Source organism: Cyanistes caeruleus, chromosome 3 (assembly GCF_971803275.1).
Source record: "Cyanistes caeruleus chromosome 3, bCyaCae1.hap1.1, whole genome shotgun sequence".
Taxonomy (NCBI): Eukaryota; Metazoa; Chordata; class Aves; order Passeriformes; family Paridae; genus Cyanistes; species Cyanistes caeruleus.
This window is the reverse complement of record NC_141703.1, coordinates 92,002,422-92,014,838: the sequence shown is the minus strand read 5'-3', so window position 1 is coordinate 92,014,838 and position 12,417 is coordinate 92,002,422. Positions and strand designations below refer to the sequence as shown.

The 12,417-nt window shown below is 43.9% G+C and overlaps 1 protein-coding gene across 2 annotated transcripts in view; it reads right to left on the bottom strand.

Annotated features, from left to right (window-relative positions):
- Nucleotides 1–12,417, bottom strand: part of LSAMP (limbic system associated membrane protein) — a 977,049-nt gene that overhangs the window by 377,824 nt on the left and 586,808 nt on the right. The window lies entirely within an intron of this gene.

Below are 12,417 nucleotides of genomic sequence, written 5' to 3'. Positions count from 1 at the left end.
GGTCAACTCAATCTGTGAACAGGTCTGACTATTTGAGTTAGTGAAATCTTAACTGGACATTTCAATCAGAAAAACTGTGAGACCTGTATTAGGTCCTTTTACCATTAAAGCTTAATTTTCTGAGCAGAACAAGCTGCACTGGGTAAAGGTGTCTTTATAGCAATAGCTATTACAGACCTGGGGGCTGCACCAGTTTAACCTTATGGAGTTCAGATAATATAACTGAAGCTTTAGGAAACTTGTGATCCTCCATGCACTTGTATGTCTCTGCTGCACCCCCTTCACTGGGATCAGTCCCAGCCCTACTCTGCCCCACAGCAAGGAGTAAAGACAGCTATTTCATGTATAACCCATACTCTTCCTCCCATTTTGATGGTGGGGAATTGCATCAGAAGACACAACTGAAAGCAAATCCTCCTCAGCCTGCAGCTCCAGTGAGCCTCAGCAATCAATAGTCTCTGGAGGGTTTCCCCAGGAGGAATGCCAGTTGCTGACACAGAGGGCTCCCCTAAGCTGCCTCCATGAAGGACTCTGGTAGCCCCCTCGGATGGTGGCATAGCCCACTGCCATCAGCCTCACGTGATGAAATGAAAATTCACCACTGCCAAAGCCAAGTGTCTCTGCCCAGTCCTCTACACAGCTCCTCTTGGAAAATATCCCTTATTACTTGCACAGGAGGATTTAGGGCTGAGCCAGCCCTGCAGTTTCCAGAGATAAGGCCACGTCCCTGCCCTTGTGTATGAGTGAAACAAGCAGCTCAGGTGGCCAGTGAAGAGCAGGCTCTTTTGTCCTCCTCATCAGTGTAATCATCCCCCCACCATTCCCTCCGACAGGTAATTTTGATGGAGGTGTTTCTGCAGTACCCACTCTGGGACTGTGCATTATGACAAAGCTTAATGGGATTCCACAGTCAATTACTCCCTACCCATTTTTCTGCAACAACACCATCGCACAACCTCTAATAAGCGAATTACAGGAGAGAAAGGCCTTTGCTTTGTATATGCAGGAGATGTGTCATTTGGCTCTTCAAGTGTACGAGAAAAGAAAAATTTAATTTTTTTGCCCCTCTCTTCCCGAGCTCTCCATCCTCCTTGAGATGAAATAAACAGAGGGAAGATGTGCTTTTTGCATAAATTTGGGATGTATGATTGATAATGTGTTATCTTGTCAGCTGGAGACACCTGCATGGCAGGTATTTATGCTATCAGAAGGGCTCTAACTGGTGAAATACAGTTTGGTGCCGATAAGGGGACCCAGGGACTCATGGCGCCAGCCCCATGAGGACAGGGGGATTAATGCTGATATTTTGCAGCCTGCTCTTATTAAATTCTGATTCCTTTTGTGAAGTGAAAAAAAGAAGAGGGGAAGAGTGATTGGTTTTAAGCAGATAAAAGACACGAGGGGTGGGGGTGGCTGGTAGAAACGGGGCTGATGAATGGCCAGGATATCTCTTGGGAATAAAAGCAAAAAGTATTAAACAATTTTCTGATTGACTAGATCTTGTCTGTCAAGCAGGGAATCAGAGTGGGGGGAATGGGTTTGGGGGGTTCCTGAGAGTACAAAGAAACGGTTATATTAAAAGCAGAGCTTAATTATACAGGTGGCAGACGAGGAGAGAGCCAATTTCCTTCATTTGCTGGAATTTTTAAACATGCAGCACTACTGATGTTCAGGCACTCAGCTCCCAGCCCAGCCCACTGTCATCAGCTTCTGCTTAATGCCCATGGCATTAAGGGCCTCCTGCTACACACAGTGACCAAGCTCCTTGAAATACTCATCTTTAGGATAAGGCTTCCTCCAAGCAGGCAGCACACACCAGGTTATGGAAAAGTTATGTACAGAGGGTCCCCAGCTGCAGTACAAGGGGCAGGAGGGGGAGCACTGGCAGAGCTGTGGGGGGAGCCTCAGGCTGGGAGAGCCAGCATGGATTCCACTCCTGAGCATTTTCAGGATGAAACCCCTAGGTCTTTGCTTGTACCTTTATCTTAGAAAAGAATCATTTGCAACATTCATGAAAGAAAAGCCTTAACAGCTTCAGATAAGCTCAGGTAATACTTTGCATATTCTGTGGGAATTCGTCTAGGGCTGGAAAAGCAGTAACAAAAAAACTGGGAAGGAATGATTCCATACACCACAAGCATCAGTGAAGATACATGCCACACTAAGCACATACACTGTGTGCAGAGGGGGTTTCTATCAGCTGCAACCAGAACCAAACCATGCAAACACAAAAAGGAGCTGAGAATGTTACAGCAAGAAAGATACAGCAACACCCTTTTATAGGATGGGAAGGTTTGTGATGCAGACACAGATGGATCCTTTCGGTTATATGATTCTGTTTGTGGTTCTCTGGGCATGTATTATTAATATGCTACAGAGTTTTAATTAGAGCTGAGAGATTCATTCATTGTGAATAATTTATCTGATTAATTTTGCCTTGCTTCTGTTCATGAATTGTCCATAAGCAGTTTGTAATTTTCTCAAATTTATTTGTCATTTGCAATTATTTGCTGACTTGTCTCAGTAAATAATTCTCAGCATATTGTTTGTCCACAAACTGTCCCTGGATAGTCGATATTCAAAATCAAAGCTCGGTTAGATATGCTTTTGTTAAATATATGCAGTAAATCCCATTGGATGTTTCTGTTTTCTGACTAACCTTTAGGATCAGGCTTCCATAGAGAATATTACTTTTTATGAGTTCAAATTTTGCTTCCTGCAAATAGTCTCTAATATTTACATAAAATTCACTGTTCCCATGAACATTCCTGCCAGTCAATATATTCACTACAATACACACAGAAGAGACCACAAAAGGAGTGTTTTATACTTGAGGCAAATAGTTCTTTTGTTACACAGTGCCCCAGTCTGTTCCTGGGAGACCTGACTGAACATTTGTTTAGTTTTGGGGTATTTTTTTTTTCTGGTTTGTTTTGCTTTTCCAACTCTCCTGGTCAGGGGTTATGTTCTCCCTAAGTCACTCAATCATGCAAACTGTGCTGCATACTAAATACATTGTCTTTGTGCACTGCCTTTGCCAGCCTGTCTCAGAAGTGTCCAGCGAGCACAGGGCACTGAGATATTCACCATCCAACCAGAAAGAGTGACCATCACTGCTGGGCATGCAGAGCCAGTCACTGATTGCTCCAACCTGTGGTGCCACATAAGAACCTGAGGCACAGAAAGTGCCCTACAGCCAGGCTCACTCACATGGATGACCCCCACTCCGAGATAACTGGGGAAGCTTGCCTTCTCCACATGGGATCTTTCCTTCAATGAAACAAAATATATTGTTTGGCAATGAAGAGGGAAGTCTCTCTGCTTGCAGTGCTCAAAAACCAGTGTGAATAGTAAAAGGCATCTTTGAATAATTACTAAGTAGCCTCCACTTGGTAGTTTTGAATTATTGACTTGTGGCGGGGAACTATGGAGAAACATCACTGTCATCTGACAACATGCAGCAGGAGTTGCTTATTTTTAAATCAAGTTCAGCAATGAAGACTCACATATTTCAGCATTCCAGAGCAGCTGGAAAGTAAATATTGCTGTGACAATTCTGTGGATGCTCTTAGCCAGCATACGCTCTTACAAGGGTTTGTAAGCATGTGCAGTCATGACATAATCAGGGATAGTACAGACAGAAGTGACAATTTCTGTCACCTAGTCCAGCACCAGTGGAGCCAGGACCATATCAATTCCTTCAGTGTTTTTTCCTAGACCAGACTAATCCAGACTGGTTTTAACTATTGCTAACTGTGAGATTCCTACTTAATCTTTTCAGGACTTCACATATTTCAGCTCTCAGTATCTAAGTTCTCCCAGGCAGTTCCCATCTTTCCTTTTCCTTTCCTTAAAATTGCACATTTCTCAGTGCAGTTTTATAGCTTTTATTTATTACATCCAGGGATGGAAACAACCTGGCATACCTGTGTTTTGCAGGTTGATTGAGGGTTTCATGCCACTTTCTATCTCAGCATACCAACACCTTCCATGTTTCCATTTGATCCATGTGTCCTCTTTAAATCCTCACACCCTCCAATCCACTGACTGAGGTCAGTGCCAAAAACCTCTGGTTCTTGGTGGGTGTCAAACACAACTTTTAATAGCCACAACTCACACATCTTAGACCTCAACCAAGCCAAGCACTGCTGTTTCCCTTGTCCCTCGAATCAATCTCTCAACCATCTGGCTGCTCCAGCTGCTCAAATCTGATATTTTTTCCTAGTCTTTCAACTATATTATTCTACCTTGGAGACTAGAGTGGACAGGGAATACCACTGCTGTGCTCTGGATTCACTATTTGAATTTTCTATGGTCTTAGCATCCTATAGAGCTTTGTGGGTACATGCAGTATGAACATCCTAGAAGGTTTTGTAGACATTCTTTATTAACACACAATGGAATCTGTGTAGATGCATTATTAATACCCTCTTAGCTGGCAAGAGAATGGTGATATTTTCTTATGAGAAATGTAATTGTTTAATATCAAACAGTATTATTTCAAAGATTTAATTGTGTAATTGGGGTCAGTAATCGCTCGGTCGTCCTCAGAGCAAGAACTTGCAGGGTAAAAGATTTATTGTCCTGACAATTGAGAGCAAATTTTAATATTTCTGAAAAATTGAGAACTATTAATCCTGGCATGTGTTACTCCCAAACACAGTGAACTGATAAAACTTTGATCTAATTTTCTCTTTGAAGGGGCATGGGTGGGGTGTGGGGAAGACTGTTAACTGGATGTGGCCTTCCACTGGAAGCACAGTGGAGCACAAAGGCGAGGCACATTCAGCTTCACAGGAGCCCTCGGATCGTGCACAAGACAGCTACTGAGAGAACAAACTGTTCCATTCCCACTGTGCTGCAAGGGGAGGGAAGACAGAAGTGGTTTCCATGACCACAGGCAGCTTGGTGGTCATCTCTCAAAGGGATGCTATTTGCATTTGCACCCAGTGTGCATACACTCGTCTGTTTCTGGGAGTTCCAAGCAATATTTGCAATACAGATCAAGTAATAGACGTGCCAGCAGAAAAGATGAGGTTTATACATGCCAGTTGCATCAAACATATGGATAATTTGTCTGTGTGAAGCTTGTGAACTCTGTTTGATACTGGGAGCTTGAGTATTAGTAGAAACTTCAAGCTTTGTTTTAATGAGAGGCTCTGAAACCTTCTCTGCTTTGTTTGGTTTTGGGTTTTTCTGTATCTAAGTTGAGCTAAAATTCGCAGAAGGTGGCAATGATAACAAAAAAAAATAAAGCCTGTTAAATTTTGATGATGTCCTCTCAAATGGAGCACTAAAGCAATGCAAGATAGAAATTGGTGAGGCAGCAATGGGGACATACTGCAGAGATGACCAATTATAAAAGCAAGTGTGTTTCCCTGGACATTCGGAGAGGAAAGCTTTCTGTGAGAACAGAAAGGCTGCACAACTTCTGTGATGGGCACAGGATCACAGTGCCCTTGGATGCCAGCAGGGAAAGGTAGTGGAGCATGTGTTATTTTGCAGTATGTAATGAATTATACAGCAGTGCTGGTAAAGGGAAAGAGTTTCTGGGATTTTTGAATGTTTAGAGTTGTGTATAACTTTGCTTTAAGTGATGTAGGTCCCTGATGGAGAGATCTGTAAATTCCCCCTCCCTTCAAAGCCAGAGTTCTGGTAAAAGGTGGAACAGTGAGGACTGGTTCCAGGACTTGCAGCAATCAAAGCATAAGGCTCAATTTCTGCAGGAAGAATAGAAAGTACACCACACAGGGCAATGGCAGGACAAATATATGAGGCAAATTGCCTATGCAGGCCAAAAGAAGCTTATAAATGTATGAACTCAGGATGCCTGGACACAGCTTCAGCAGTCTGGCATGGAACCACCTAGAAACTATATCAAGGCTATACAACAGAGATAAAAGTTCAGATACCAGCTTGTAAATACAGATGGGCTGCTTAGCTTTTTGCAGATGTGGGCATTACATTTGCAGCTGAGCCCTGAGATCTGCTAATGAGAAAGACTATCTGAGAGGCTGAATATAATGAATTTATGGTAGTGATCCCTAGGCAGTATGTGGTTTCCAGACATTTAAAAAGAAAGAGTTGTCCCTGTTAACAATGTTTTAGTAACTCCTTGCTTTCAGAATATCCTCCAAACAAACACAAGGGCAGAAAAAACTTCTTTCTCTTAGGCTAACCTTCCATTTCCCAGTTACTTTGGTCAGGTATGTGGGGATAGCCAAGATTTAGACCTGTCCCTGAATTGGTCCTAAGATCCAAAATTCAGTGACGAGATGCCAAGTTTGAACACACTCAGTTCTACCTAGATGCCTTTGCTAACCACTTCCAGATATGAAGTTTTAAAGTTTTGAGCCAGCTATGGAGAAATACAAGATTTTAGGCAGAATTTAAGCTGTCTATATCTGCTAAATATATCCAGCCAGGCTGGCTAGATGTGACAGCCATATCTTATTTTGAAAGGTAGAAGTGCAGTTTTGCCCAGCTTGAATGATAAAACACAGTAGACTTTGCATACAAGACATTTCAATGTGGGGGAAGATGTCTGGGTCATATAAAAAAATATTTCTTTTCCCATTCTTTGTGCAATGTATATGACTCTTATTTTTGCTTCCCAAAGATTACAGGAAAAGAGTTACAGGATATTTCGTGAGAGAGAAACTAAAACTTGCAAAGCAGGTTTTTGGAGCCCAGAAGGACATGCTTACCAAGTCTGGCTCCATGATCCCAGAATCATGTTCTTCTGCATACAATCTGCCCTGTGGCCCATTAAGTCAAAAGCTGAGGGTTGCTGCTAAAAGCCATAGGCTCCTGCAAAATGCTGTTCTGCCAGCTCAGCCTGGAGGTCTCACTGCTCTTCCTTCAAGCAATGATGCAATTTACAGCTTTCCCTGTGTACAATGACTGCCATTCTCTGCTTTACTGAAATAGCATCCTCTGGCCAATGCCAAAGAGAGTGTTATTAGACCAGTAACTCACTCCTGAACACAGTGATCCAGGTATGGCAATCCCCCAGCACTTGCTGAAAAAAAAAAAAAAAGCAGCAGTGAAACTCAAAAATTACTCCTCCCCTCATTCCTTTCCACATGGTGTGGATGCCAGATCCAAACCAAGGCCAAACAGAGAACATGGAGGAAATATCTCTTTGCTATGTTATCTGAAAGGGAAACAACAACTAGCAAGGCATGCCAAGGCTACAAATTCACAGTGGAACCTGATGCTGTTAAAAACACACATTGCAGCAGGACAGATGGTGGATTTATGCAGTGGGTCCTGCATTGAGGAGATCATGGTGCAGCAGGGATTCTGCAGTGGGCTGAGGCTGATTTAGCCCCAGCAGAGCTCTGATTTCAAGGAAATCTGTTTCACCATCATTGACAACATGTGGCTGCCACCTCCCTTCTCTCCCTAGCTGATATTGGCTCCACTAGCAGGAACAGGAGACATGCTTTGTTCTTCATCTTATCTCTGTGTCTCCCATTAGGACCAGGTAATTCCCCTTAAGTGATTTGTCCCCACATTGCACATGTGTGTATTATTTCTGTGTCCATGGTGTGTGCACCTGTGTATGAACCCACTGTGGGCCACCTGTACACACACACACACACACACACACACACACACACACACACAATGTTTATAGCAAGTTAAGTCTCTTATTCTCTGGATTAAATGTGCAAACCCTAAGCAGCAAGTTATCTCTGCTCTCTTGCCACATAGAGACTCCAACATCTCGAGGATAGGTGAAATCAGAAATTTTTGAAGAGGCAGAAGAGGTTACAGGCCACTAGGCTTAAGTATTTTCTCTAGAGCTCCAAACCATCACTACAGCCTCTTTTTTGATTCTAGGAAAAAAATATATTACAAGTTGTTATCAATGTAAAGGTACCAGCATCTCCTGTACTTGAACTGTGGTGGATTCTTCCTGACACCTCCCTGGTCCCCAGCCATAAATACAGCATTCTTTTCCTTGCTCCCTGCTGGCCAGCATGAGGGCATTTCACCTTGCTCATAAGAGCTCAATAAGATGCAGAATATGACAAGCTGATAGAAAAGAGAAATGGACACATATTTCATTACTGAAAGGGAAACAAAAAGGGGGCTGCAGCAAATCTGGATTATAAATAGATTTAAAATGCTTCTGTCTAGTGTTAGTGTTCCCTTTTATACCTACACAAGTTTCTCAGAATGAGGTGGGAGGTAAGGAGGAAAGGAAAAGCAATGTGCACACCCTGTGGAAGGACCAAAATTCCAGCATGGTGATTAACCACTCAGGCAACTCTGTTGACATAGCAGAAAAACAGGGAGAAAGAAAGAAATGGGGAGGGAGAGGAGGGGGAAAGTCAGGACTAATGGCAGCTTCGAAGCAGAACAGCACAGAAAAGAGATGAGAAACATCACAGGAGAGAAATGACTAGCTGAGGAATAAATGTATTAAAAGAGTAGATTTATAGTCTAAGTGGTCACACACGTCTCCTGCGGGCTTGATAGTAGAGTAAACCTGTCATGGATACAGACTGGTTCTACGGCAAGGCAATCCGTGGGAAAAAGCTTTGCTGATCCATCCAGGCGGTGCCCTGCGTGATCTCCAGGATGCTCTCCCCAGCACCAACCCACCACAAAGCACAGCAGAGGTCAGTGAGGACCCTGCAACCTTGCAGAGCAATGATGCAGGGAAAGCTTCCTGGAGAGACACAGGGAGCACGTGTGTGCTGCCTTGCTCACCAGGCAGGGCTACATGTCCCTCTGAGTCGAGTGTGTGTGTGACACAGCTGGATGCAGCAGCCTGAATTCACAAAGTGCCATCCAGTTTCCCTCCAAAATCTTTCCTCTTCTTGCTGGTGTGCTTTATTACTGCTGTTCCCAACAACTGTGCACCAAACATTTAGAATTATGTGCCCACTTGCAGCCACTGAAATACAATTTATTCAGCTCACCAGTAATCCTGAAGCTGGCCTAGCTTGTAGTTTGATTTGCACAAAGCCCAGGACATATAGTTCCCAGTAAATTCTTAATCCACAAACCAGTTTCAAACCCAGCAGGAAAACTAATCAGGGCTGCCACCAGCCCTCCTTGCCTCCTCCCCAGAAACCCTGGAGTCAGCTGATACCCCCAAGTTAGTTTTAGTCTGGGCTATTTCCTCCCTCAACACAATGCATCAGCGTGCTCGCCGAAAGCCAGCCCCTCAGGCATGGAAACCAATTCTCCATGCTATCTGCAGAGGTTTGGTCATGGGATAATGAAAGCTTGAATTCAAAACCCACTGAAGCTATTACAGCTATAAAGAGGAGAGGAGGGAGAGCTCGGGAGAAGAAGACAGACACAGAGGTCTATTTCTGACTGCAGGTGCGTAACAGGGAAGCAGTTTTAAATGCTCTGATATCTGAGAAGGGAATACTGTCCCTCTCTATTGCTAAGCTGCTAGGGACATGCTATTTGTGCTTTGCCATTTCCACTTAAAAACGAGGACTACCTCTAGCACCTGAAGCACGCATCACATGCAGCTGTCCAATGACCCGAAACAGAAGAAATGAGGAAGCAACTCAATGTTGTTGCATTAATTGCACATGTGCATCATAGTGTGCATACCTACTAGCATGTGGAACTCACTGTTTCCTCGGAGAAGTAGAGCAAATATTGAAACTCTTTGCTTTCTGTGCTACTCTCATGTGAGAATTTTCAAGATATGAATAAAACAAAAACTTACAGAAGTGACTGTTGGTGTGATAAAAGGACCGGGGAAATTCATCTTATTCTTCCCAAACTTTCCCTATCAGATCTCTGCATGCTAACAGGGATTTAAAATTCTCTATCCTTACCATCCAGCAGCACAACCAGTTCCTACCTTGAGGCATTGTCACAGCTTGCTCATCCCAAACATAGACCAGAGGGTACAATGATGATGGCACAATGTTTTTATGAGTGTACCTATTCTCATTTTGGATATGAAGACAGATCTCTGTATCACCTCATATTGGATCCACATTTATGTGACAGATTGGTCCTGTGATGCAGGACTTCAAAGGGAAAGGGGCAGGAGGTTCAAAATACGTGCATACAAGTGGCAGCACCACTCTAAGAAAGCACAGGGGACACAGGTGGAGGGAGCAGGGGACAGGCTGAGAGAACACTACATGTTCTTATTTCTCCATGACTCCAGCAGCCTCCTAAATCCTGAGAGAACACCACATGGCCTTGAAACATGCAGAGAGCTGCAATTCTTCCCCAGCTGTGCCCACGTTGCTGTGATGAAGCAGCTGCTCCTGTCCAGAAGACGACTTTCCACTGACTTGCCCATCAGGCATCCCCTCTCTTGCTGAGCTCACTGGGAGTCATGATGCAGAAGGTGTCACCAGAAGCAAGATGGGGCCAACCAGCTGATAGGTTGTACTGTGTTTTCCAGCAAAGAAACATCGCCTAAATCAGTGGGTGATTGCAGAAACTCAGCAGTAGTGGCAGCACTTGCTGAGATCATCAGAGCTCTCTGAACAGAGCTGTTTCCTCCAAAAGTAAGAGCATAGTTATCTCCACAATAAAAAAGTGGCATGGTGACATACCACCTCATTTCAGCTTCAAGCAGCAGTCTCACAATAAAAAAGTGTCAATTCCTTAACTCTGTGCATGTGCGTGCATAGAATTTGTGCTCCATTGCCCCCCTAAGGGGCACTTCACAAAGTAGTCTGAACTGTGTCCTGGCAGCAGGAGTAGAGAAATCCAAGCTCATTCACTTTTACCAGAGGAATTTCAGTGAATGATTATTTAAGAATGTGGTAACACTGAGGAACCAACAGAGAACAGTCTGTAATTTGCTAGGCACTGTCAAAGCACTGAGCAAGAAACAGCTCCTGTTTAAGTGCCCACACTTTAGTAGCTAGACCTGACACTGATGCAGTGAGTTATAGACATATTACATTTTAGGTACTTGTGTTTTCTTGTGTCGTTTCTGTGATATCTCAGTGCCTTGTGGTAGAGTTATTTGCATTCTTAATGCTCCTGTAAGGCAGGTGCCATTGTTGTATCTCAGTGGTGAACTTGGGCAGTAGAGAGGACTAAATGACCTATCCCACATTCCACAGGCTGTATCTGACAGCAGGAAATTGAACCTTCATCTCTCAAATGCCAAACAGCCTCCTAATTGCCACCCCTTCATTCTTGTACCTCTCCTCTAGTTTATACATAACAATCAGGCAGTTAATGTCCTTTGTGAAAAGTGGGAGCTTTCCTCTTGCTATCTCCATTCTTCCCAGTGCATACAGTACGTACCTTCAAGATCCAAGCCCCTTTGAACACACATACTCCTCATCTGACACCTGGACAACATTGGAGCTCTGCTCTGATGCCTTTACTTTCTCTTGTCCAGATGAAAAAAAAAAAAAAGTGAAAATGGAGAGGTAAAAATGCACCTAAGCAATAGCCCTTATAGTAATCTTAGGAGAAGATTAGGTCCTGCAAAGCAGATTCTTCTTTCAGGGCTGCTCATAAAGCTGAGGGAATGGTTCCTTGTATTTGTAGTCACTTTGAACATATCCCCCTGTGGTTTGTTTTTTTTCTGCCTTCTGCTCACCCTGTGGCCTGAGCCTCTGCTGACTGCTGTGTGCTGCTTCCTGGGCTGGTGACCTCTGTAAAAGTGGGTTGGCATTTTTTGCTCCTAGGTTTGACCAATCAGCTTGTATGAGAGGAAAAAAAGCCTTAGCCCATGAGAGGAGGCTGTCCAGTGCACATCCTACAAGAAGATGAGATATCAGAGAGGCCAGAACAGGCCCACATAACTCTTTTTAAGCAAACAACCACCATCTTTCATAAAAGGCATTAGAGCTCAGCTTTCCCTCATGAATCACAGGAGAGTGAGGGGGAGTTATGCCATCGACCTCAGTTCTCAGTGAAATGGATTTACCCAGGCAGCTCAAGCCCTCTTCACATCTTTAATAAAGCCATTCCCATCTACCTGCCTGAATAAAATTCTTCCTAACAGTCTCTTTGGTCAAAGGTCCCAGCTGATGCCATTGGTTTTGTTTTCAATATGCACCTCACATGTATGGCTGCTTTGTGTTCCTTTGCACTGTGCAATGGAACAGTCCTTGATGAACAACAGTCTCCAGAACAATGCCCCCCTCCTTCCCTGTTGCTAAACCTCAGAGATGGAAAAAAACAAACCCTCAGGAGTCACTGGGATTGATGAGCCCTTAGCAGCACCCACATCTTTTCTCAATGCTACCTCCGTCTCATGCAGGACCAGGCTGCAGTGGGTGGGTACCCACTTACCTGCATTTGCCCCAGCTCCCATAAGTATAGGCCTTTTTAGATTAACTCCTGGGCTCCAGGGGAGAAACACAGGATTTGTACAGCCTCTGTGTCCCTGCACAGGATCAAATTTACATTCCATGCCTGCATCACTTACACCTACTTCCCCACACAGCT